Below are 27,793 nucleotides of genomic sequence, written 5' to 3' on the forward strand. Positions count from 1 at the left end.
CGGATTATAAGGCTCATAGAATAGAAGTTACTGCAGTCAAACGTTTGACTGGGGTTGCGTTATGCATCCACTAGATGGAGCTGTGCTAAAGAGAATGTCAACAAAACAGTCAGATAAGTCAGTCAAACTTTATTAATACACTACAAACCAGCGTTCTGATAACTCCATTCACTCTCATGGTAAGGTCTCCTCTACATAGAATTCTATTGAATAGAGCCAACCGCATGTTAGGAATGCATTGGAGTCTATGAAGTTGAAGTTGAAATCAAACGTTAGTTAAAACGTGAAAGGGAACTTTTCCCTGATTCAATAAACACGTAAAAGAAACAGTTTGATGCACTAAATCAAACGTTAGTACTGTTAACCTTTCCTGTTTCTGTCCCCTGACAGTAGTCTGATGACACAGGGGAGACGCTTTCTCCAGGGCCAAAGTTACTAGTTTCCTCGGGGTTAACTCCCTCACTCATACGTTGCTGAGTTGAGCATGAAGAAACAGCATCAAAACACTGAGTTGTTGACGAGATTCGGGGTTCTTTTTAATGACTTTGCAGCACGTAAAAACACAGGGCTTACAGACTCATACACCGCTGCTCCGGTCGCCGTCTCTACCCACCCCACACACACAATAATACCGACGTCACTCCTTCACTCTTGATTCTCAGCTACGGCAGCACACAGCGCCACCTCTGTCCGGAGGAGTAATGTCAACATCTTCCATACACACACACGAAACATACACCCCACACACTGAGCTTCTAATCACATATAGTTCAGGCAATTCCAGCAACAGTACATTCAAACGTTATACACACACAAGTGGTGTTGGACTAGGAGTAAGCACAGTACAGGTGTTTACCGCTATTACTTCGGCGACGCCCCTGACTACGGTAGCCGTAATGCTGCAAGCGGTGCGGCTTTGTAGTTTACCAGTCGTACTGAAACATTTTGACAGAGCGCCGTGTACAACCAGTATGGATCAACCAATTAACCAATTGATCCATATATAAGGCGCTCCGGATTACAAGGCGCACTGTCATTTTTTGAAAAAATTAAAGGTTTTTAAGTGCGCCTTATAGTGCGGAAAATACGGTATTTATTCTCAATCACGCTCTCCAGCGATACGGTAAGAATACATCAAATCGTCCATTTATTCATGTTAACTTTAATATCACCTGTAATGTCAAATCGACTTACATGAACAAATGACACAATACATTAAAATAACATTAACATAAACTGTTTAACGTTCACTGTGATGACTGGCAGCAGGAGCTCAGTGTCGATAGTCTGGTCAGATCTCTACCGGGCTAGCTCGCCTCACCGCCGGTAGGGCTGGCGAGGCAAGCCGGCAGTTACTACGGTGGGAGCGGAAAACTGCGAACACGTCGGAGCACGTTTGAAATTAAACGATGTCTTGATAAATTAAGCAGATTTTTCACGTCTACACAGTTATATTCCCGCATTAAAAACATTGTAAAAGTTAATTTGTGTCACAGAAAGTGTAATTTTTCACAGTTTACTCAGCTTTTGCCAGTGCGGTCCGCCATGGCTGCCCCTGTTTGACCAAACCGCTTCGACCCGCAATGAATCATGGGAAAAGATGGACCGCGAAGGATACTCACAAGTCATTCAAATCGGGCAAAAGAAGGACACATTTGTCGGCAGTATCTGACAGACCTTACGCGCCGCGCTCTGATGTAATTGGTCCACAAGTACGCACTTGGAAGGATCCAGCCCCTGAATTGGGACACACCCTCGGCCTGCACATGGATCCTCCTCCTTCCTGTATATTGACCAATAGGAGAGGAGCTGGCGAGAAGAAGGCAGCCCTCCTTATTTGCACAATGAAGCAGAAATGCATACGGTAAAGGAAAAAGAGAGACGAAGAAATGTAAAAAGAACAAAGGCACGTGTAAGGAAAAGGAAAAAGAAAACATTTACATTTCTTGATGAAAACGTATGTGTAAGGAAAAGGAAAAACAAAATATATATATTTCTGCTTTTATTTTTAATTTTGTCAGGATCGGTCCTCCACCGCTTTGCACTCAAATCAAAGAACAGAAAACAGCAACATGCTCCTAGTTACAACACATGGCAGAGAGAGAAAATGAAACTTAACTCTTCTTCCTGGTAAGAGCCTGCAGGAACTACCTCTGTCAGTCGGTGGCAGCAGAAACTCACTGGATAAAACTGGTTCCATTACAGTCCCTTCCTGGCATCCTTAAGGAATGTCACCATATTAAATATCCATACTAGGGGAGGCTGGCTGTGTCAGAAGCATTGCTGGGGTTAAAACTAAAGGTGCTTCTGGGTCAGTAGAAATAGGAACCAGGGGACTGGCATTGACTTTGGCAGTCACCTTAGCCATGAGAGTCACCAGGATTTCATGAGTGAGCTGGGAATGCTTGACATCAAGAAGCAAGGCATCTAAAATACGACGTGAAACCCCAATCATTCGTTCCCATGCCCCACCCATGTGAGACGCGTGTGGTGGGTTAAACTCCCAGGTGCATCTCTGTTCATTCAAATAGTCTTTGATGATTGAATCAGGGTTCTGTGATGGCAGTTTTTACTCATTGGAGGCACCGATAAAGTTTGTTCCTCTGTCGGATCTAAGTTGTTTGGCAGGTCCCCGAATCAAGAACAACCTTCATAGGGCATTAATAAAGAAGAAGAACTCATCGTTTCCACAACGTCTATGTGGATGGCTCTGGTGGACATACAAGTAAACAGCACTGCCCACCTCTTATTGTTTACTTGACCTTCACGTGTGCGTCTCGTTACGATTTCCCAAGGACCAAAGACATCCAGGCCCACATAGGGTGGAGTCTCTCTTCAGGTAAGTCAGACATAAGCTGGTTTTCAGACCAGGCACGTAGTTTCCTACAATGAACACATTTGTGAATGATACTGCTGCTGAGCCATTTTCCTCCAACTAACAATATGCCACTGGCACGTATGGGTCCTTCGGTCAAATGCCTTCCTTGGTGCTTCACTTTCTGGTGATAATAGCATACAAGCAGGGTGGCTATATGATGTTTATTGGGTATTATGAGAGGGTTTGTTTTGTTCTTATGCAGGTGACAATTACGTAAGCGTCCTCCTACTCTCAGGACACCCTCAATGAATGGATCAAGTCCGCGGATAGGACTGTTTTCAGGGAGCCCTTTCATCATCTCAATGGCCGAAACGTCTTGTGAGTAGCACTCTTGCTGTATTGTGCAAACGATCAAGCGTTCTGCTTTGTCCATTTCTGTTAGAGATACATTGTTACAATGATGCCAGCCAGGACAACTGTCACTGTTATTGTGTGAGAAAGTTCCAGCAATATGGATAAGTCTGGCGACTGCTTTCAGGAGAGATTTCCACTTTAAATAAAGTTGAAAACAGCTTGAGAGCAATTTTGGAAAGGAAGTCTCTTGGGCCATGTTGGTGGCGTCTGCTCGAATGTTTTTGTCATTGTCTGGGTTAATGAGCATGTGCTGCTCTTCAGAACTGATTCCTGACCCGTTAGGTTCTGTGAGAGAACTCGGTCCAGTAAGCCACAGCATGTTGACAAGCTCTGCTGCTGCCACTGACCTTGAACCACAGTCGGCTGGATTCAGTTCTGTGGGCACAAACCTCCATAGGCTAGGCTGGGATACCTGTCTGATGCGCTGTTACTGATGAATACATAAAATCGTCTTTTCTCATTGCGAATGTAGAATGTAGCCTAATACGACCTTGCTATCAGTGAAATATTTGACTGCATCTAGTTTCATGTCAATTTCGTGAATAACGGCTTCAGCAACTTTCACCCCCAGGACGGCTGAACAGAGCTCTAATCTAGGGACAGTTAGCTCAGGTTGAGGGGCAAGCTTCGCTTTACCCAAGATAAAACCTGCTTCACAATGTCCATCTTCATGGGTAGTTCTGAGATATGAGATATGCAACCGCTGAGATTGCTCAGACTGATGCATCTGAGGAGATAAAGACCTCTTTAATCTTGGCTTGTGCAACTGGAAATGAGGCATATGTGCGTGGAATGTGCAGCTCTTTAAGGGCTGACAAAGATTCTTGCCATCTACTCCATTTGTCGTATTTTGTTTGAGGCAAAGATGCATCCCATTCTACATTTTCAGATGTAATGTCTCTGAAGATCATTTTTTTGATTGATAGTGATTGGTGCCAAAAAGCCTAAGGGGGTCAAAAAAGCTGTTAACTGTGGACAACCCCACATCTTGTGAAAGCTTTGGGATTTTCCAGGACCTTAAATGTGAATATGTCAGTCATAATGTTCCAAATGACACCAAGACTTAATTGTGCTGGCAGATCATCTATAAACAGGTCTAAGTCTTTAATGTCCTTTGCTCTGTCTTCAACTGGGAAATAATTTATAACATCCACAGCATTAGATGCTATCTTATGTAGGCGCAAGTTGGAGATGGCCAACATTTCCTGAAGTTGCTCCACTCTTTTTGTAGCCTCTGATTCAGTGGTGAATGACAGCAAACCATCATCCATGTAGAAATTCCTCTTCCTCATCTGGACAGTTTTGCTATCACAAAACTGCTCCAATTCCTTTGCTGCCCTTCTGAGTCCATAGATGGCAATCGCAGGAGATGGGCTGTTTCCAAATATGTGGACTCTCGTGGTATTCAACCATATCGTTGTTTGGATGATTGTCACAATACCACAGAAAGCGGAGCATATCTTTGCAGTCCTCTTGAACCACGAAGCAGTGGAACGTCTGCTCTATGTCAGCTATTACTGCAACTGGACCTGTTCAGAATCTCTAAGAACTCCAAGGAGGCTGTTGTTAAGGTCAGGACCCTGCAGTAGGACATCATTACGAGAGACACCATCATATTGTGCCAAATAATCAAATACAACATGGATTTGATCATGTTTGTGCGGATGTTAAATTCCAAAAGTGGGTAAATACCAGCGCTCTTTCTCTTCTTCAAGTGGGGGTGCAAGTTCTGCATGATGATTGTCAAACAGTCTTTGCCTGAACTCAAAGAAGTGCCTTTTCATTTCAGGGGTTCTCTGGAGAGTGCGTTCGAGTGAGGTAAAATGTTTAAACTGCATACTCTTTATTATCAGGGAGCCTGCGACGAGGATGACGGAATGGTAGAGGGGCGCTCCAGCTATTGGAGTCATCTCGAAAGAAGCTTTTTTCCATCATTCCCAAGAAACACTTTTGTATTTGTACTAATAGGGAGAAGTGCCGTGACATGTCTTTCATTTGCACATTCTGAACATCTCACTGAGGCTTGTTTTTTGCCATATGATTTGTGGAAGCACAGCATCGGAAACAGATCATATGCTCCTTAAGGAGTTTCTTACGGTCCTCAAGAGGCATTTTAAGAAATCCTCTGCATCTAATTAGCGGGTGAGGTTTGTCATGGATAAGGCAATGCCTTTCAGGATGCAGGTTCTTGTCTGTAGCTTTGGCAGATATGGATGTCTGGTTCTGTGCTATACTTGTTTTATTGACAGTGATAGGATGTCTTGAAGGGCCATACCTTTCTTTCCTGTACGTACTGGTGACTAGAGAGAGATGGAAGCTGGGATCATTCCTATCCTCAGCCTCTTTGACAACGAAATCTCTGAAGAAGGAGAATGGTGGAAAGGACACATCATATCCTCTTTTGTATTTGGAACCTCATGACATCCAGCGTTCCTGAAGTTGATATAGTAACTTCTCTACAACTGGGTTTATGCCCTTGGCAGTGTCCAAATAAGCTAATCCCTTCAAATTAGCATATTGCTTTGCAATCTCTAGCTCTTGGAGAAGATCAGCTAGTTCCTGTAGCTTATGACTGTCTTTAGACTGGATTTTTGGGAAAGCTTCCACTCTGGAGAAAAGGGCATGTTCAATAGCTTCTGGAGAGCCATATAGTTTATCATGTCTGGTCCAGATCACTTTAAGCCCCAGAAGAGGCTGTGTAACATTAACTGCTCTAATCCTAGAAGCATGCTCACTTGACTCTTTACCAAGCCATTTTACCATGAGGTTGATCTCTATGTCCCAGTGGCTCTTTGGCACTGATGAATGAAGCTCGCCAAGCTTGGTAATGTTCTGGAGTGTTGTCAAATTTAGTTAAGCCAGATGTTGTTACTTGACTACGAGCTAAAAACATTGCTAGATCAAGAGTGTTACCTTCTGGTATTCCTGGTTTCGACTGCAAAGTCAGCTGGTTTAGAGATGAGGATTGAGGGATTTTACTTGTAGGGTAGTTAGTGTTCTGCAGTGTTCCCCCCCTAACAGGATTTGGGCTGAAAGTAGGAGATTGTTGTTTGATCTAGTGTCCCATCCTATCCAGCGGAAGGGGAGGAAAGTCTGTTGGCTCTGCATAAGCCTGCGTGTCGTCTCCGAGAGGCTGAATAGGATAGGGAAGTCAGACTGTCTTTTCCTGGTTGTAAACATACTGACTGGCGTGCAATGACTGCTCTCTTACATAGACCTCTGTCCTTGCTAGTGCATGTTTGGTTAAGGCAATGTAGCCTGATTGCTCCCTAATTTGCTCTGCTCCAAAATCAGCTGCCTCCAAGACAGCTGCTTCGGCATTCACTGCTTTAATTTGTTTTTGCAAGCTGAGGGCACGTAATGACGTTTCAAGTTTTGTATTTTGTAGTTGAATGTCAGTCTTTCTATCTAGAAATTCAAGTTTAGCTTTGGTTGCTTCCGCCTTAGGGCCAAAAGCTTTAGCTGCAGCTAAACTGGTCGATGAGCTTACAGATGAGCAAGAAACTGTTGAGCGAATGTTATATGCAGGCCCTGATTCGAGGTCTTGACGTCGAATGTGCATCACTTGGCTTTTGTTGTTTGACTTCGTTGTCCATGGTTCACGTGGAACGTCTTTTTACTGTCCTGGCCTCACTGAGCATTGTAGTCCTTCACACATACTCAGCTATTCAGGTAGCTAACACTTTCCCATCCATCCACTAATAAGCAGTCCAGTTTCCTTTTCAGCAGGTTTAATGAGATACGTATAAAACTGAAACACAGAAAATATAACAAAATAAATGCTTGGTACATTAAAATCGACACACCTAGCACAGAAACATCAATAAACATAAAATTATTCACTATACGTCGCAAAGATGTAATTTTTACTTACAGACGATGTCGCTTTGCACTTGAAACAAAGAAGAGAAAACAGCAACATGCTCCTAGTTACAACACATGGCAGAGAGTGAAAATGAAACTTAACTCTTCTTCTAGCTGGTAAGAACCTGCAGGAACTACCTCTGCTAGTAGGTGGCAGCAGAAACCCACTGGATGAAACTGGTTCCATTACAGGTGGTTTAGGACAGTTATTATCACTCCTAACATAATAAATCACATTGTTATGATTTATTGTTGGTCAAGAAATTCAATATTTATGAATTTCAATAAACATGATGTCATCTTACAAAAATGTCCCATGTCTGCAGAAATAGCAGATGAGATCTATTTTATCTTCTCTATGCGATCTTATTAAATATCCTCCAATTTTGTTTTTGGAAGTATGCATATTGATCTTACAGTACCCCGTACAGTACTACCTAACTTGCTCTATATACTGTATCATCCATCCCTCCATCTGTGCGACAACACAACTCCAAGCTGTTCCCAGGAGACAGTACGTTAAAAATCAAAAGGAGAATCCAGACATGACTTTTTACTCAATGACCCTGAATTAACTTGCTGCATACCTTTCACTTTAAATCTGGAAATATTCTCACTTACATAAAAGTTTGGTCATCCCAACAGTTAGAACTAAAATAAATATATTTTGTTTTGGTTTTTGGAAACATGGAAACTTTTTTTAGTTTTCTGTGTTTCTGATACAGATTTGCTGAGTTTGGCATGCCTGGTAAAATCCTGGTAAGCAGATGGCTGCAGATCTCTGTGGGTACAAGCTACAGCATAGAACATACAAAAGCCACATTGTATTGTGTCACAAAATCTGTTTCTCACCAACACTGTCCTCAATTGGCTCATGTCTTACCTCATTGACAGAACAGTGCAAAACACACATTGTTATTTGTGGTGTTCCCAAGGGTCAATCCTTGAACCCATTCTGTTCATTCTTGCTCCTACTTGGTCATGGAGCCATGGGATTCTGCGTTACTGCAACAAAGATCACATTAAAATGCATTTAAAAACTACAGCAATTTCACATTCATCTGCATCACTATTTTTTACTCTAATTATTTTTATTTTTAAATGACAGGCTTTTACCCACATGTCCTTAACCCCCACCACCCCCCTCCCAAAAAGCACACAGGAAACCCTCTAATGTTAAAAAGACAGGAACACTTTCAGTCTGTAGGTCATTGTGTTAATTATCCAATACAACAGCCCAGTATGGAGTTAATTAGAAAGCCTGTCACCCCCTTCTTGCCTTGCAGATATCACATTTACCTCAGGCAGCATTGAGCTGCTATCACACAGACACACATTTTGACCTCTGACATGGCCACAGGGAAAGATGAGGGTATATCTTTGCCTGTTGTTAAGTGTCAGTGCCAGCTCTGCTGCTGAGCAGCAATTTGGCACCTTGAGATCATATAAAATTTCCTTAGTTTTAGCTTTGCAATTTAAATGGACATTGGCTATTGTTGCATTCTTGGTAATCTCAAAAATGCAGGCAAACATTTTGTTAGGAATGCCTCGTATTACAGAAGACTGATCTTGCATTTCTGTGCCAATTTCAGAATTCACATCTGAATCAAAATACTGCTGTTTGCTTCCAGAAGCTAACAAAATTTATCTTCTGTGAGTATGAGATTATTTTACTGTTACACAGCAGTGTTACCTAAAAAGCTGCGCCAAAAAAGTTCGCACAGCAAGGAACAAAGTTTGCTGATTCTTTAAATGATTGTTTTCAGTGTTTTATTATTGGATATCGCTTTTGAAATTGAGGTTTCTCAACAAAAAATCTAAAATAACTAAACACAATAACCTCTGGTGATTTGCTTTTGACTGTGTGGGTGTGTGCGCGTGTGTAACGATATTTAAATGAGTTTGAAAAAAAAAATGTTTTCCATGTTCTGTACTCTGGCTCTATGCAGTTAACCTCCATTTATTTAGTGATTTCACTTTTCAAAATCTAGTAATAGCACTTTCATATTCTTCAAGAAATTTTTGAAAATGTTAACTCTTCCTATAAAGTTGAACGTAGGTAAATCATGTTAAGAGAGAATAGGTACACTAAAGAACACAACAAAATAAAGCAGGGCCTTCATATCAACATTTTTTTAATTTCCAGTCCACACACAGAAGCCACAAAAGTTTGTAAAACGTTTTAGCTTATACCACCAAACAGACTGTTTCCTCTAAATACATATCTGGGCTAGTGTGGACAGTGCCTTAGAGAGAGAGAGGCTACTGAAACAAATCCTGAATGCAAATGTTAATGCTAAGACTAATATACCAGTGTCTAGCCCAGAGCTAAGGATTTTGGCAGTAAAACCTATGAAGCTGGCAAGCAATAATGTTTGCTGTCCAGCTTGCCAAAAGTATCTCCTCTCGTACCTTTACTGTGTTAATATCAACCCGAGCCCTCATACACAAGCTATGTGCAGATAAAAAATACCCTGAAATTCATAAAAGTATTGAGATAATCATTATGACATCACATTTACATTTATTTTAGATTCCAAAAGGTTTCATGGCTGAATGTGGATTCTAACACAGCAGAGATTTTACTATAATAAAGTAAAATGAATGTGCTGAAACAAGTGTGATGTGATCTGCTTGTCCAAAGAGCTGACAAAAAAGTAGGAACGCTTAGGAGCAGCTCTAATATGTCCTACTGTGGACTGGCCTCTTCTAATCAGATCAAATGATTGTTCCAGCAGATTTTGGCGCTTTGTTTATTGTGGAGAGACCTAAACATCTGATGAAATTAAGTACTATGACAGCTAAATCCTGCAGAGCTGCCAGTATGGGATGCTGATTGGTTTGAAACAACTGGGATTTTGGCAAAAACAAATGCAGTGTTTGCTGCCTGGGTGAATGAAAGACAACATTAGAGAATTTGTAAAAGATACACTTTTAACACCATCAGCTAAGTTTTTGTCTGCAGCTTTCCTTTTTGCATGCAGATGCTCCTTATGCTACTTTTAATGGATGTGTTCATAAAAGGAACACCATTTGCTGGTCAGTGTCATAGTATAGAATGATACCTTTAGTTAATACAAATTATTTGTATATACTTTTCCATAATCCCATAAACATGAATGTGAAGGGCAGTTCTGTTTTGCACAGCTGTGTTTTATGCAAATACAGATTCAAACGGAATGTGGGACAGAAAAGGACACTCAAAGTGCACATCATACAGTCCTTTTTAGTTTTTTGTTTTCTTTGCTAGTTTCTGGACCTTGAGAGGTGGTGTTTCTGTGTTTTAATATCTAATCAGGATCTCAAAATGTATCCAGAACCTATCCATGCTCCAAGGCTATCAAGTATCCTACCGTGCAGTCCTATTATGTAAACCTACTAAAAAAAATCTATTTGAACCTGTAGCTACCTTGGTAATATTTTTGTTTTATATAACAGGCCTTTGTAAAAAAAAAAAAAAAAAAAAAAAAAAAACATGTCTGGAACAGATTGAGAAACATGTTATTATTTAATTAGAAGTCTTATTGTTCTTTCAATTAGATTCATTGATGATTCGAAGCTGCCTTTTAGCCAGCACTTAATGGTTTTCAGTGGCCTAGCAGTTTGAGGTACTTCTGCATTGACTTAACCTTGGCCTGTTATTCTTTTTATTATTTATTTTTACATAAATCTACCTAAATGTGGTACTGGAGTGGTTGAACTTGATGTAAACTAGAAAAATTTTGGTCTTTTTCTTTCTATATATTTCAAAGCTTTGAAAGAAGGTTGGATGACACAAAAAAGTTGGGAAGATGGGTTAGACGCCTCACTTGGTTTTGACAATCGGTGACTGTAACAAGGCATTTCTACCACAACTGTCGACCCAACGATGCAAAATATGTTTTAAAAATAGTGGCATGTTTATTGTCATTTGTTGGGTCAGATGCACCTACCTGCATGTACACACAAGTATGCCATGCTTCTTTAAAGTACACTGTAATGTATGTGACTTCTTAAACAGAGCTTGTCTATTCATTTGGCTTTCTGGATTTAGGACTTTAAACTTTGAGTAGTCAGTGTGTTGGTGCATGTGTGAGAGCTCAGGAGTGCCGCATTATGTGACAGACAGCTCAACATTATCTCAGCTGCACACACCACTCTGCTCTTCTCATGACCCATTTAACTTCTTCAGAAAGCAAGAACACACGTGAATCCAAAACGTCACTCAGGAAGTTCGTGTGTGAGGCTGTAGTGAAGTTATAGTGGGTAATTTTTCTGGAGATGTTTTTTTATTTCTTATGCTGACAAAGTACATTCTTGCATGTTAGCGGGAAATGGAGCTGCAGTGCAAAGTCAACAATATGTTTATGTATATGACAGAGAGAGTGTAATTTAATGCATTTTAAAAGAAAATTCCAAAAGAATCCTAATTTTCCAAACATATCACTCAGTCCTATGGCTGACCTTTCAGCCAAAATGCAAAAAACACTATATTGTGATGAAGGGCAACATTGAGCTAAGTAGGACGTTCTTTAAATCATACAGCTTTTCTTCTTTGACACACACAAGGTTAGATTGACATTTTCTAAGAGCTGTGAACTAACAGAATTACTTGAATCCAATCCAGCCTGGCAGTTCCAAAGTGAGTCAAGATCAATACATCCAGGTGCATCCACTAGGAGACAAAAACTAAATCATAGAATAGCTTCTTATGATAACAGAGACGCTATATATATTTTTCAACATATTCAGCCTGTATTTTAATGTTATTTACCTTCACTATATAACTATTAAATGTTACTAAAGTATTTAAATAAGGTATTCCTAATTAGTATCCCTAACATAAATAGCCTGCATCTTGCATGAGTCCTGCCGAGGGTATTTGGAAGATAAGAAAAAAGTCTCTCTTGCAAAATAAAAGCCATGGTTTCCTGAAATAAAATATTTTTCATCTGTGCCTCACAATGCAAATGGAAATCTTTCTAAAATACTTGCTAAAATAAACATAAAATATTGCTTTGACAGAAGGATGTGCCTCTTTTGCCTGCACAAGTGGGTAAATAGGGAGTCTATGTTGTAAATCTATTTTATTTTAAGTTGCCACTTAATTTGAAATGAACAGGAGTTTAAACATGGATGATTAAAACATAATCCTGATAAAATTCAACAAATCCAAAATGCTTAACATCCCTCCACAAGCTCCAACCTGAAGGTTCAGAGTAATACCAAGATTGCAATCTCTCTACCAGGGTTATTTTCTAACATAATATTTGGCCAGGAAAATGTCTTTTTAGCCTGGTCCAAACAGTGGATGTGGTAGGTGGTAATTGATCCCTGATCTCCTGATACAGTCTGCCTATTTTTTACTTAATTTGTTCTTTTCTCTATATTTCTCTGCGCCATGAACCACACGCATTCTCAGTAAGTTTCAAAGTATGACTGAAAAGAGAAGACAAAATATAGTTGATTCTTGGACATGGTCTGAATTCTGCAGTTTGTTTTACATAATTATGCAGTTTGTACTGTACATATGTGCTGACATCTTAATTATGTGAGTCAGAAGTTGTTTAAGACAAGTGATAGCTGTATATCCATGTGTATATATGTTATTGCAGTGGAAAGAAAATTATTCTTTACATGAAATGCTCAATTCTCAACATCTTTAAGCTTTGGTTCTAAACATAAAAATAGAAAAAATAGATTACAATGAATTTTTTTGAAGACTTCCTGCACCATCCCGCAGTACTGGGCTCAGCGCTGCCACTATTTTGTCAAGGCGCCTCTTTGGCCTTTGACTGTCCTTGTTGTTATTCATCATGTCCTAATCCCGATCCTCCTCCTGTCCTGGTTGTTGTGTAGACATGTGATTACCTGCCTCAGCCACATCTTGTCTTAGATGCAGAGGGCTTTGCGAAGTGCACTGTGACTTGAGGGTCTTAACACATCTCTCAGTTCCTCCCACTGTACAAACCACTGGCACTATGTGTTTAAACTGTTTTGGGATCAGTTGTACCACAGCAATCCTCTCAGATTTTGTGCAGTTTTACTCAAGCTTCCTAGGATATATCATTCTTTTGGTTTGTCAACGGTATACTCAAAGAAGAAGAAGAGAACTGAAAAGAAACAGCTAAATTATTTCTCAACAGGGATGCAATGCAGCAGTTGTGTCTTTGTGTTCCATGAAAGACAAAGTTTTCAAATGAGGGCAACAGCAACTCTTCTTCTCCTTTTACCTGCTTTTGTCTCAGATTTTGTAATGTTGTTACCTGGCTACATTGTTCCAGTTGCTAAGGAGGTTGGGTCTGACAAAAGACATTGATTCTTCAGTATGTTTGGGTACGGGTGAATTGCCTTGATCTGTGGTGTTAGCCCTACTTGAATTCAACTCGGAGCTCTCAAACTCCAGTCCTCAAGTGCCTGTGTCATGCAACTAGTTGATGTGTTACTGTTCAGCATACTGGAATAAAATTGCTGAATTGTCTCCTCAGTATACATTAAGATTCTATACAGTCTTGCTAATGATTTAAGCATTTGATCCAGGTGTGTAGAAGTAGAAAAGTTGCAGGACACCAACCATTGAGAACTTGAGCTTCAGACCCTTTCTTTAGCTCAACAAGGAAACACATAAAACTCAAAATGTTCAAAGGCAGAGCACAGCACCCACTGCATCCTTTGTGGAAGCAGCCAAGTCACACTCATGTTGAGATGTAAAAAAAAAAAGAAACTGCTTGACATTAATTAGCTCCACAGACGAGACCACATGTAGAAATGGGCTTCAGGAAATGTAATGCTTATTTAATCAGGGTGTCATTAATCATATAGGCATGTCATTTGTCAATTTAATCAACTATGGAATACAATGCGATTGAGAACTTTGTTGCCACACCACTCAAAAGACTTCAGTCATGCTTTGACATGAAGGCAGAAGAACAAAGTACAAAGGACCGACTGGTGGACAAGAGAGGGAGGAAGCAAACATTTAGATACAATACAGTCACGTGGAACTACGACTTTGTTAGTTATTATGCTTTGTTCCCATTTTATAAGTAAAAAAATAAAACCTAAGTAATTTCAAAGTAGATCACGAGCACCAAAGTAGAACATAGAACAGACAAATGACAGACCATTTGGTTGTTTTGACAACTTTCTCTTTTGGTAATTGTTATGCATTAATTCTCAGTGAAATATTCCTCAATAAAAAGCTTACCTTATCATTAATTAATTTTAAAACTACCTCTTAACATTGGTTTATACTTTAAGCTGCAAGGATTTAAATGAAAGTTTAAATTCTGTTTCATCAAGTACAGTGTACACTGGTAGGTTTACTCATCCATTTGGACTAATCATCTAAAGCATCCCAGCCAGGCCTTGAACACAAAAAAAAGCGCTTGATCTGCGGTCTGCAGAGAAATCTTTCTTTGGCATTTCCTCCTCTCAGGCTTCTATTTTGGTTTAGAAGAAATGATGTATTGTTTGCATAAGTCAACAAGTAGAGCTGAAATTTGCTAATTCAAGCTTTTACATATACAGTGTGTAAGATATGTACATTAAAAGGTTCTGTCAGTATGGATGCTTGGATACAAAACCTGAAAAATGCTCCACTATCCATCCAGTTTTTACCTCTTTCTGAAGTCTACAAGTTAGGGTAGAGTAGCAATAAGACTAGGAAGGAAAGCCAGATCTCCTTTTTGGGATTCCAGAAGAGCTCCCAGCTGCTAGGATCTGGAATCTCAAACTTTTAGCCATGATCGTAATCTTTAGAGTCAGAGTGTAGACAGTTTTGTAAGATAGTTTTTACAACCAAAGCATTTTTTTTAATACCAGAGCGATACCTTCATTAATGCAGACAAAGCACTGAAACGGTTGTTTTTCCATGCATCATCCATAATACATGGGACACCAGAATTTTTCAACTTTCACTATCACAGTGATCTTTTTTTTATTAGGCTGTGCTTTATTAAGTTGCCAACCTTAACATACAGCTTTGGGCAGTAGAGGGGAGTTTATATTTTCCTTCACTGGTATTAAGTATTTCTTTTTACTTTCTGATGAATGGCTTAAATATTTTAATATTTAAGCCCTAGAATTTTAAAAATGTAACCATCAGCAAGTTTAACAACATGGTCCTCACTTTATTCCCTTTACCACAGTTGCTTTTGCTTAGTTGTCCAACTACAAAAAACTGCTGGCTATTTCATGTCCTCATTTATCCCTTACACCCACAAACTATGCTACACGTTTTTCATAAGTGGATGAATCTGCTCTTATCCTACCTTTCAGTTCTTCCCTGCAATTTGTCAAGATGTGGTTTTCCAAATGCAGACAGGCAGGCAGAGGCAACGTATACTCACAGTATACTCCAGCCTGAAGTAAAAAGAACGGAAGCATGGCGTAGTTGAAAAGCCGTAAGACCGATTACATGAAGAAGGTGGGCTGAATGAGGTTCATTGCAATGGCAAAGAGTGAAATTAAAACATGACTGAAACTAAACAGAAATACAAGGACACAATCTGACTTAAGAAAATGTCTTACAGATAAAAATAACTTAAATAAACCATAAACAAAATACATGAATAAGTAAGAAACTAAATCTAAGGGAAAAACTAATACAGGTCCTTCTCAAAATATTAGCATATTGTGATAAAGTTCATTATTTTCCATAATGTCATGATGAAAATTCAACATTCATATATTTTAGATTCATTGCACACTAACTGAAATATTTCAGGTCTTTTATTGTCTTAATACGGATGATTTTGGCATACAGCTCATGAAAACCCAAAATTCCTATCTCACAAAATTAGCATATCATTAAAAGGGTTTCTAAACGAGCTATGAACCTAATCATCTGAATCAACGAGTTAACTCTAAACACCTGCAAAAGATTCCTGAGGCCTTTAAAACTCCCAGCCTGGTTCATCACTCAAAACCCCAATCATGGGTAAGACTGCCGACCTGACTGCTGTCCAGAAGGCCACTATTGACACCCTCAAGCAAGAGGGTAAGACACAGAAAGGAATTTCTGAACGAATAGGCTGTTCCCAGAGTGCTGTATCAAGGCACCTCAGTGGGAAGTCTGTGGGAAGGAAAAAGTGTGGCAGAAAACGCTGCACAACGAGAAGAGGTGACCGGACCCTGAGGAAGATTTTGGAGAAGGGCCGATTCCAGACCTTGGGGGACCTGCGGAAGCAGTGGACTGAGTCTGGAGTAGAAACATCCAGAGCCACCGTGCACAGGCGTGTGCAGGAAATGGGCTACAGAAACAGCGGCAGAAGCGCCTGACCTGGGCTACAGAGAAGCAGCACTGGACTGTTGCTCAGTGGTCCAAAGTACTTTTTTCGGATGAAAGCAAATTCTGCATGTCATTTGGAAATCAAGGTGCCAGAGTCTGGAGGAAGACTGGGGAGAAGGAAATGCCAAAATGCCAGAAGTCCAGTGTCACGTACCCACAGTCAGTGATGGTCTGGGGTGCCGTGTCAGCTGCTGGTGTTGGTCCACTGTGTTTTATCAAGGGCGGGGTCAATGCAGCTAGCTATCAGGAGATTTTGGAGCACTTCATGCTTCCATCTGCTGAAAAGCTTTTTGGAGATGAAGATTTCATTTTGCAGCACGACCTGGCACCTGCTCACAGTGCCAAAACCACTGGTAAATGGTTTACTGACCATGGTATCACGGTGCTCAATTGGCCTGCCAACTCTCCTGACCTGAACCCCATAGAGAATCTGTGGGATATTGTGAAGAGAACGTTGAGAGACTCAAGACCCAACAATCTGGATGAGCTAAAGGCCGCTATTGAAGCATCCTGGGCCTCCATAACACCTCAGCAGTGCCACAGGCTGATTGCCTCCATGCCACGCCGCATTGAAGCAGTCATTTCTGCAAAAGGATTCCCGACCAAGTATTGAGTGCATAACTGTACATGATTATTTGAAGGTTGACGTTTTTTGTATTAAAAACACCTTTCTTTTATTGGTCGGATGAAATATGCTAATTTTGTGAGATAGGAATTTTGGGTTTTCATGAGCTGTATGCCAAAATCATCCGTATTAAGACAATAAAAGACCTGAAATATTTCAGTTAGTGTGCAATGAATCTAAAATATATGAATGTTAAATTTTCATCATGACATTATGGAAAATAATGAACTTTATCACAATATGCTAATATTTTGAGAAGGACCTGTAAAGCACCACCTGGAGAAAATACACAATCATTAGCAAGGTCAAAAGCAAAACTCAAAAACCTACAAATCATGACACATTTACAGTATTTTGTGTAATGTTAAGCTAACACAGCTGATGGGCATTGGCTCAGCTGGTGAATGACATACATGTGTTTAATCATCCAGTCAGTCAGTCTTGAGTGAATTCACAGCAGAGTAGGCCGAAAAATAGGTCACGAGTTTGTTTCTGTTGGTTTGGCTACATGACACAAGGCTGTGCTGACAACTCTACTTCCCTAGGTGTCATACCCCAAGCGATTTGCACCAAAAGCAAAGGGAATTTGCAATCAAGCTAAGAAATGCTCAGATTCAAAAAAGATGGCAATCGTCACATGTAAATAATTTTTTTTGGTTTACTCAGTAAGGAGTTTGAACACCAGGAGATCTGTAGAATATCACAAACAAAATCATATTGTCCTAAGTCAGTGACTTACTTTCCAAACCCAGCATCAAAATATTATTATTTATTTGTATCTTGCATTGATCAAAGTAATTTCTTTTCTTCTCTGCTGTGTGATGCATCACTGTTTCAGATAATAATTCTATTTTCTAATGCAAATGTATTTATCTACATGTATTTGTATTTTTGTGTGAAAAATGCACACAAGCTGTTAATATACTAATAAGGGGTGAACAATAATTGCAATAAATAAAGTCTAGCTACCAATGTCTTTCTTCTATTTTCTTAAATGACACAACTTACATTTTAGCTGTAAGTTGTGAAAGGTGCACAGTACTCAAAATAATCATTTTAATGTAATTAACTAAAAATCAAATACACAAACGACTGATAGTTACTGTGCAAGGGAGATTGGATAAAAATTAAAATTTGTTAAAACAACTAATTTCAACTTATTTCAGTTTCTCCGTTTTTGCCAGAAAATATAGATAACCAGCGGAAATGTTGACATTTATTAATATAGTTTATTTGTTTCTGATATAGTTACAATTAATATGGCAGCTAGATTCTTGCAACCTCATAAAGAACACACTGAGGTATTTTTAATGGTCTTTAAGCCTAGTGTATCTGTGCCTTCAGCATTACTTACTGGCATCTGTGGGTGGTGTTGACAGCTAGTAAGAGCAGTGGAACTTGCACATCAGACCAACCAGCCACATGGAAACCCACAACGTGAGCCCTATAAAATTCTATAAGTGCAGGTAATGCTGAGGAAAAGCATTGTTGTGCTTGCGATTCCATAGTTTTCTGGGTCATGCTTGTACTCACTCTAGGCATTGTGAATTTAGTTATTACATAGCAATCACTGTTTAGTGCACTATACAAAGTAATCCATTCTCTCTGAATCCATCTTTCTTTTCTCTGAGAGTATAGTTTAGGGTAGAGTGAGAATGCATGTTTTTCGGTGTTAAAGATGTTGCTGTTCTCCTTCAGGTAGGCTAGGTGCTGAGTTGTAGAAAAAAGATATTTGCACTGCAAAACTCAGCATCAGCCACAGCTTGTTGCCCAGGTACATCCAACTTGGCCCTACTTGCAACATGGCAGTTGAAGAGACTGCTATATGATCTATAGATTAGTCAACATTACTTGTATTCATGATAAACCCATCTTATTTAATTAGACTTACCATAACTAGAAGGGAATACACACATTTGTGGATATTGTATGTATTAGTTTGGTTTTCAAATAAAAATAACTTCAAATTGGGTATAAAAATGCCATATGGCAGTTCTTTCCATCTACTTGTACCTATGTTTTACATAACAGTATACCTTATTGACATCAACCGTGAAAATACTCTATGGTAAATTTTTATTGGTAGCTTTTGTAAAATTGTGCTTTAAAAAAACAGACAAACAAGCAAACCGAACTGTATTTAGGAATGTCAGTGTTCTGCATAATTTCAACAAGTAGCCCAGGGCAGTTTTCTGTTACTAGACACCATACATCTTTAATGGAACTAATGGAACAGCTCAGGGTCTTAAATGGAGCTATGAAGGGAAAAACGGAGGAGTTTATCTTTGGCTGTGAGCTTTTAAAACCACCGACACTCCACAGCCTATTAAAAGAGTATGGATAAAGAAAGGTTGATTTTTATACAGGTCCTTCTCAAAAAATTAGCATATTGTGATCAAGTTCATTATTTTCCATAATGTCATGATGAAAATTCAACATTCATATATTTTAGATTAATTGCACACTAACTGAAATATTTCAGGTCTTTTATTGTCTTAATACGGATGATTTTGGCATACAGCTCATGAAAACCCTAAATTCCTATCTCACAAAATTAGCATATTATTAAAAGGGTCTCTAATCGAGCTATGAACCTAATCATCTGAATCAACGAGTTAACTCTAAACACCTGCAAAAGATTCCTGAGGCCTTTAAAACTCCCAGCCTGGTTCATCACTCAAAACCCCAATCATGGGTAAGACTGCCGACCTGACTGCTGTCCAGAAGGCCACTATTGACACCCTCAAGCAAGAGGGTAAGACACAGAAAGAAATTTCTGAACGAATAGGCTGTTCCCAGAGTGCTGTATCAAGGCACCTCAGTGGGAAGTCTGTGGGAAGGAAAAAGTGTGTCAGAAAACGCTGCAAAACGAGAAGAGGTGACCGGACCCTGAGGAAGATTGTGGAGAAGGGCCAATTCCAGACCTTGGGGGACCTGCGGAAGCAGTGGACTGAGTCTGGAGTAGAAACATCCAGAGCCACCGTGCACAGGCGTGTGCAGGAAATGGGCTACAGGTGCCGCATTCCCCAGACCTGGGCTACAGAGAAGCAGCACTGGACTGTTGCTCAGTGGTCCAAAGTACTTTTTTGGATGAAAGCAAATTCTGCATGTCATTCGGAAATCAAGGTGCCAGAGTCTGGAGGAAGACTGGGGAGAAGGAAATGCCAGAATGCCAGAAGTCCAGTGTCAAGTACCCACAGTCAGTGATGGTCTGGGGTGCCGTGTCAGCTGCTAGTGTTGGTCCACTGTGTTTTATCAAGGGCAGGGTCAATGCAGCTAGCTATCAGGAGATTTTGGAGCACTTCATGCTTCCATCTACTGAAAAGCTTTATGGAGATGAAGATTTCGTTTTTCAGCACGACCTGGCACCTGCTCACAGTGCCAAAACCACTGGTAAATGGTTTACTGACCATGGTATCACTGTGCTCAATTGGCCTGCCAACTCTCCTGACCTGAACCCCATAGAGAATCTGTGGGATATTGTGAAGAGAACGTTGAGAGACTCAAGACCCAACAATCTGGATGAGCTAAAGGCCGCTATCGAAGCATCCTGGGCCTCCATAAGACCTCAGCAGTGCCACAGGCTGATTGCCTCCATGCCACGCTGCATTGAAGCAGTCATTTCTGCAAAAGGATTCCCGACCAAGTATTGAGTGTATAACTGTACATGATTATTTGAAGGTTGACGTTTTTTGTATTAAAAACACTTTTCTTTTATTGGTCGGATGAAATATGCTAATTTTGTGAGATAGGAATTTTGGGTTTTCATGAGCTGTATGCCAAAATCATCCGTATTAAGACAATAAAAGACCTGAAATATTTCAGTTAGTGTGCAATGAATCTAAAATATATGAATGTTAAATTTTCATCATTACATTATAGAAAATAATGAACTTTATCACAATATGCTAATTTTTTGAGAAGGACCTGTATAGCTTTATTTTTAATCAAGTATCAATGAAAGAAAAACAAATGAGTCAATCTTGATTTGTGAGTATATGCGCATATACGAATGCACTGGTGTGAATGCATATAAAGGTTAGATTAATTGTCGAAATGAAATGATCAATTCATACTTCCACATGATGATATGTCGACATTTGTAGCCAGTACATGTTGGTTCAGTTCATCCTGTATCTTTCTCTCTTATCTTCTGATAAATCTTTCAGCATCCCCCAGGCATCAGAAAAGGGGTTCTTTTTTCAAAAATGGTATGGTATGCAAGGTATTTATTTTCAACAGTTTGTAGTTTGATGTTATTTTATGTTTTCAATTCTCAGAAATAAATAAAATAAAATAAAAATAAAAATAAATAATAAAAACTAGAAGACTCTAAATTACACACCTTATATGCATGTTCAGCTATTTTACAGATACATTTTTAAAGTTTGAGGTCGCTAATATTTTTTGCAGTTTTCATTATACAAGTAATAAGGTAGATACTTTGTAATGAAAATGAAAACACCCTTGCAGGCAATGTTAAAGCTAAGGTCATTGTGTATTTGAAGTTTAAATGAATTAGTTTTGTTTTGTTTTTAAATAATTGTTTTTGGAAGATTCATTTATTCCCATGACTTGGGTGAAGGGAAACTTTTGGGATGCTTTAATGCAAAATAAAACATAATTTGTTAAAGTTGCTTTTAAATGTGAGTATTAAAATTGTACAGATGTATACTTACGGTTTCCACACAAACAATTGAGTAATATTTTGATGTGCTCATCGGGTCATCCATCGAGAGTCAAGCAACTTCACTTGAGTAACCTTGAGTGTCCAGGCCTGGAGGGGCTAGTCAGGAGAACCTGGGGAATTCCCTGTGCCCCCTGTGTTTATGGACCACTAGGGCCAATACATAATCATAGTCATATCAGTGATTAGGTATAGCCTGCCTGCTGGTTAGTTGTATGTCATATGACCACAACTATTAATGGGCCAAAAGAAATCATTGATGTTCTATTGTGAAAGCAGGAATAAAGTAAAACAGAAAGAGTATGGTGTAGGGCCTCCTTTTGCGGACAATACAGTGTCAATTCGTCTTGGGAATGACATATACAAGTCCTGCACAGTGGTCAGGGGGATTTTAAGCCATTCTTCTTGCAGGATAGTGGCCAGGTCACTACGTAATACTGGTGGAGGAAAACGTTTCCTGACTCGCTCCTCCAAAACACCCCAAAGTGTCTCAATAATATTTAGATCTGGTGACTGTGCAGGCCATGGGAGATGTTCAACTTCACTTTCATGTTCATCAAACCAATCTTTCACCAGTCTTGCTGTGTGTATTGGTGCATTGTCATCCTGATACATGGCACCACTTTCAGGATACAATGTTTGAACCATTGGATGCACATGGTCCTCAAGAATGGTTCGGTAGTCCTTGGCAGTGACGGGCCCATCTAGCACAAGTATTGGGCCAAGGGAATGCCATGATATGGCAGCCCAAACCATCACTAATCCACCCACATGCTTTTCTCTGGGCATGCAACAGTCTGGGTGGTACGCTTCTTTGGGGCTTCTCCACAACGTAACTCTCCCGGATGTGGGGAAAACAGTAAAGGTGGACTCATCAGAGAACAATACATGTTTCACATTGTCCACAGCCCAAGATTTGCGCTCCTTGCACCATTGAAACCGACGTTTGGCATTGGCATGAGTGACCAAAGGTTTGGCTATAGCAGCCCGGCCGTGTATATTGACCCTGTGGAGCTCCCAACAGACAGTTCTGGTGGAAACAGGAGAGTTGAGGTGCACATATAATTCTGCAGTGATTTGGGCGGCCGTGGTTTTATGTTTTTTGGATACAATCCGGGTTAGCACCCGAACATCCCTTTCAGACAGCTTCCTCTTGCGTCCACAGTTAATCTTGTTGGATGTGGTTCGTCCTTCTTGGTGGTATGCTGACATTACCCTGGATACCGTGGCTCTTGATACATCACAAAGACTTGCTGTCTTGGTCACAGATGCGCCAGCAAGACGTGCACCAACAATTTGTCCTCTTGTGAACTCTGGTATGTCACCAATAATGTTGTGTGCATTTCAATATTTTTAGCAAAACTGTGCTCTTACCCTGCTAATTGAACCTTCACACTCTGCTCTTACTGGTGCAATCAGAATCAGAATCAGAATCAGAATCAGAAAAGCTTTATTGCCAAGTACGTTTTTGGACATACAAGGAATTTGTTTTGGCAATGTGCAATCAATGAAGACTGGCTACCAGGCTGGTCCAATTTAGCCATGAAACCTCCCAGACTAAAATGACAGGTGTTTCAGTTTCATTGTCCAACTCTTGTAGATCAGAAAGTCAACTTAGAATTAATGGGACAATGGGACAATGCCTGTGGTAGAGTCAGATGCAGCAAGGTAACTTGAGGCACTTTCCAAATTGCCAAGTAACAGCAAAATAAGTCAGATGCTCTTTGTTTGCAAGTGCGCATCTTTGCACAATGCGTTGACATGACATTTTGTTTAGTTAAACATGAAAAATAATTGGTAACTGTTCTTTAATCCATTCGCTTTGGATGTGGTTTAAGCACCTGAACACATCCAGATGGAGTATATAGACCTGCATTGTATCAGCATAATTGGGGCAAAATTTTATTCTCTTGGTCATACACACTTTTCCCTTTTCATCCCTAAGACAATGCCCAAAGTTCACTCATAAGCTGCTAGAATGCGCTGCATGTTTGGAAACTACATACCTTAGCAAGAAACTTTTCACTGAGCTAAAGACAAAAGACAATTCCTAAAAAAGCTGTGGTGCACTCTTAATATGATTTTATATTTTTGTTAACATTTCACTAAGAAATTGCATGTCAAAAGTTATTTAGATCCTTCTCAATAATTGGTGAAAAATACTTTATTGGTATTCCAGCAATCACAAAAGTCAACTCAGTCCAATTATACAGACATATTCCAAGTCATTTATGTACATTCCAAATGTATCCTTGTTTTCAAACTATGCAGTCAACTTTAGTTTATTGTTGAAACTTGTTTAAATAGCTTACTATCTAAGGAAACTTGGCAGATTGCATCGAGGGACTGGCTTACAACATTCACTCCTGGACAAACATGTAGCTTGACTTTGCATTGACTTATAATTGCTGAAATGGAGTTTAGACAAAATTCAACTTGGAAGACACACCTCAACTTCCGGCTCCATCTAACTACTCCACTACGTTCTCCACTCCAACCAATCCGCGTCTGGTCCGCATTCTTCTTCAGCCAATCACCCCTCTAGGCTTCGCATTAAAAGATCTTCACACGCAGAATTTCCTGCTCTTCAGCGGAGCTTCGACCCTCCTCCACCCTATGTCCATCATCAAGCTTCAAGCTCCTTCTGACTCCCTTATCTCCTCAGGCCTCCATTCCATCACCAGTTTCAGAATCCCGAGAGGAAGACTTCTCTAATTCTAACCCTAAGATGTTCATTCAAGCTCATGTGATTATCAGCATCCGTGTCTTCCACCGTGGTCCGAGTGCCAAAAGAAGCTAATAAACGTCTCTCATTGCCATCTCTGTGTTTCTCTCATTTGTGAGTCTTTTTAGGTTGAATTGTTTTTGCATTTTATCATTGGTATCTTGATCATTTATCTTTGGTGACAAGCTTCAAGTCTTTTAGGATTTAAGGTGTTGTGGAAAAATCTGATTATTCAAGCACTGTTGGTAAGAATCAGTCAGAGGTTTTATAAAGTAATCTTATGCAAGATGAGAAAAAATGCATCCACCCGTTTCAGTGTATTGAATTCACTTACAGATGTCTTTTACACAAGGACAAAAAAGAAATGCAAAATACTTACGAGACAGAGTGTGAGAACTGGCTTCTCAGCAAGTTATTGTGAGAACTGTCTTCTTGTTTGTCTATTCTGTTACAGCCATAGAACCAGCTCTGGCAGACAACCTTCAGAGTAGAAAGAGAAAAACCTATTCAACATGAAGTTCATAAGCATAATAAAAATAACTGTTGTGTTGTGGTAGGTAGAGAAGAGAGAAGAAGAGAGTAAAAGGTCTGAAATGGGGAACCAGTGATGCCTTTTCAACATGGTAAAAAATGTTCAACAACTACATACCACTTCGGAGGATAGCTGGCCTGATGCAAGAAAGCACAGTGACAGTTGTGTCTGTGAAGCATTTTTGTTTGACCCAGTGTCAAGAGCCAGGTTGTTCCCATAGAAGCTGACAAAACATTAGGCTTGCGTAACCCTCCTAATATGACACATTTTGATATGGTTCTCTCTTAGGCCTCTCTTTAGGTCCACAGAAAGCTTTCTTAGAGAAGACACAGCAAAGTCTGATGTCAAGTATGAAGGTTTTGATGATTCTTTCCATAAAAAAAGAGTCACACGTCTGAGGCTATATTGGGATAGAGGTGTTCAAAGATGAGCTCGGAAACATCCAGATTTCAGTGCTGTTATGAGTTGCCAAAGTCCTCAAATGTATTCCTTTATGTTCAACTCTATGAAGCATGTCTTGTAATGTTTGTGCAGAGATAAAGTCATGTTAACTGATTGAATTATTTTGCAGACCCACTTTTCTCCATTTATAAATGGTTTTTTTCATTCCAAACAAACATTCTAGCAACATTGAAAGTTTAGTCTCCACAGCATTACTGCAATTTTGCCCTTATATAGTATGCAGCAATAAGCATCATGCTCATTGAATGTGCACTGTCAGCCACATTTTCTTTAGCTGTGTCTTTCAACAAAATCTAAATATAACCATAGGTCAAACATTTTTCTCTAGTCAGTGCAATGTAATGCATACAGAAAAGGATAAAATATTATTCACCTAAAGTAGTATATCTATGTATCAGTGTGTTTATGTGGCTAGTCATCTAGCAGTTTGGAAAGTTATGGTTCAATTTCAGCTTTTTCCCCTGCCATATGTCAATGTAGCTCTGTGTGGGGCGCTAAACGCTAAGTTGCCTACAGATCTGTGTTTTGTCTGTGTATGAATTTATGCATTTGTAGGTGGGACTAAGTGAATGTGACTCAAGTGTTTTGATTGCAAAACACTTGAGTCACATGTATTGCAAAAATGCAGTATAAGCTCAGTTCAATTGTATTTTGTAATTTCAAATTTTCACTAATCACTAAAAAAAAGCAATCAATTAAAAGCAGTATTACTCCTAAAAAAAAAACATACTCGTCGTGGTAATGTTTGTGACATTCAAAAATGAGGTGCTAAACTGGGTTACTGTTATAGATTCAGGTTATTCTGAATCACTCACTAAAGTGAACCAATTCCCTTGAATCAATTGGGTCAGTGCTGCTGCCCCCTCCACAAAATAAATTGCCAATGTGAATTCAGAAGGTATTTAAACTGTCCACTCAGTGAAAGAGATGGACTAGACAAATTTTTTCACCAGCAAATCAGCATATTGTATACTTACTTCTGGCACCCAAAACATAGATAATCTGGGTTGTAAATGTAAATATGACTGAAGATCTCTACAACTGGCAAGCTACAAGCAACATGTCTGTGTTATTGAACATTTTTTAAACAACAGAGCAAAGCAATCTTCCTCATGTAAAGCTGTATAAAAACTATTGCCCCTCCATATTAACGTCATGACCGATTCCTGGGCCAAACTGTGAATACTGAACATGACTAGGACTGGATTGCACTAACTACTTAGCAGTAAAACAAATTTTACATTAAGTCAACAAACTTACTCTTTAGTGTGAACACTACCCCTTGACATTAACATAATGCTAGAGAATCATTTCACCGTCATACCATTTCATATTTCATCCTGTGGAAGAGGTTTATTGAAATCTGGTGTAGATTCTCAGTGATGCAGGACATGAAAATCCTTAGTGCTTAAGTAGAGGGCAACTGGACTTTTCTAGTTTCTTGATGTCGTTTTGCCTCTCATCCAAGACTTCCTGACTACTCAGAGCGGTTTACTACAAGTCGATTTTCTTCCTTGGCTTTTCCATTAGTAACAGTCAGAAAACTATCAGTCACCGATTGGTTAGAGGGTGACGTCACTAGTTTCTGCATATTTCACTAACTATTATTTTCAGCTGTTAAATAGTTTTACGCTGGGCTTATTGTGTATATGAGCACTATTATAGCAAGCTAGCAGGTATCATTAACTTGCCTTCACACATCCTCTAGTTTATATTTTCTGTTTGATAAAGCATGTCTTCCCTGTATGCCCAGAGCCTTCTTCGGCTCTCTTCTTTTATTCTGAGTCTGACAACAGCCATAAACTGAGCAGCAGTCTAGGCTGTTGTTGTGTTTTTTGCCTCTAAATCACATCCCTTCAAACCGTGGGGCCGCCTTCCTATTAACTATCCCACCCCTATTGAGATGGTACTCAATTATAATGGAAAATGAATCAAACCGAATTAAAATGACCCGACCCAACCTTACCTGAATGGATTAGGTACTAATGGAAAAGGGGCAATAGGTCAATGGCGATCCATACACGTCTATATCATTGCCGTGTAAGTTGTTTCGGTCACATGTCCCTATGTTTTCAGTCTTACAGAAATTGAACAAGTGGGTCCAAAAACAAACAAATTTAGATCAAATGATCGCAAATTAGTTTTGGAATGTTTTTGTGTGTTGGTGATGCTTTCAGCAACGGATGTATAAAAGAATCATATTAAAAAATCGCAAAACACAATAAGTTGAGTTAAAGTCCTGTTAAATATTTGTTCTAAATTATCTTTCATTGTAGTTCTATTTATATGCACTGCATTTACTCATTGGCACTCCTGCTAAACTAGACCAACAACAATAATGGTTAAACATGCTGGGTAAGACATTGCAACTTACAGAACTGGTTTTTGTGACATT

At 39.5% G+C, this 27,793-nt stretch overlaps 1 protein-coding gene and 1 long non-coding RNA gene across 3 annotated transcripts in view; one reads left to right on the plus strand and one right to left on the minus strand.

The window, feature by feature from the left end:
- Positions 1-27,793, plus strand: part of LOC124856743 (glutamate receptor-interacting protein 2-like) — a 328,206-nt gene that overhangs the window by 117,967 nt on the left and 182,446 nt on the right. The window lies entirely within an intron of this gene.
- LOC124856746 lies at positions 1,988-27,491 on the minus strand. The gene is made up of 5 exons (XR_007035413.1): positions 27,365-27,491; positions 24,784-24,884; positions 7,980-8,101; positions 7,200-7,314; positions 1,988-6,983 (listed from the first exon to the last, which is right to left on the minus strand). It is a non-coding gene; the product is annotated as an uncharacterized LOC124856746 (long non-coding RNA).

The sequence above is a fragment of the Girardinichthys multiradiatus genome, chromosome 20 (genome assembly GCF_021462225.1).
Source record: "Girardinichthys multiradiatus isolate DD_20200921_A chromosome 20, DD_fGirMul_XY1, whole genome shotgun sequence".
NCBI lineage: Eukaryota > Metazoa > Chordata > Actinopteri > Cyprinodontiformes > Goodeidae > Girardinichthys > Girardinichthys multiradiatus.